This window comes from Ursus maritimus, unplaced genomic scaffold (genome assembly GCF_017311325.1).
Source record: "Ursus maritimus isolate PB19 unplaced genomic scaffold, ASM1731132v1 scaffold_2, whole genome shotgun sequence".
Lineage (NCBI taxonomy): Eukaryota > Metazoa > Chordata > Mammalia > Carnivora > Ursidae > Ursus > Ursus maritimus.
This window is the reverse complement of record NW_024424452.1, coordinates 32,054,267-32,054,777: the sequence shown is the minus strand read 5'-3', so window position 1 is coordinate 32,054,777 and position 511 is coordinate 32,054,267.

The following is a 511-nucleotide window of genomic DNA, read 5'->3' as shown; positions in this document are numbered from 1 at the left end:
AGGTGGGCGTGGCCACGGCGCGGCGCCGGCGGGCGCTCGCAGAGAGGGCGTGGCCGCGCCTGCGCAGGCCGCCTACTATGGCGGCCACTTGACCCAGGCGGCTAGAGGCTTCGGCCGAACTCCGTCCGGCAGCTCGCGGCAGGTAAGCTCTCCAGAGTGGCGGCGGAATAAGGAGAGTGCAGGGAGCCTGCTGGCAGCGAGCCTGACTTTGAAACCGGGCCCCCACTGACCTGAAGCCCAAGTCCCCACTCGGCCTCCGTGTCCCCAGCCGAGCAATGGTAGTGGGAGAGAGAACCCTGTTGTCATGGGTTTCTGTCCGGGGTCCAAGCAGCGTCCTAGGTTCCGGATTAAGAAGGGAGGGCGAGGCCGAACTGTGACTGCCTTTCGAGAGGCGTTTAGGGAGGCGGCAAGACAGAAAGAGGAGCCCTGGGAGGGGAGGAGGTTCCCTGGAGCCCCTGACTCCAGCTCTGCGTTCCGCCCCTGCACCCCTGGACCGCCACCCCCCCCCCCC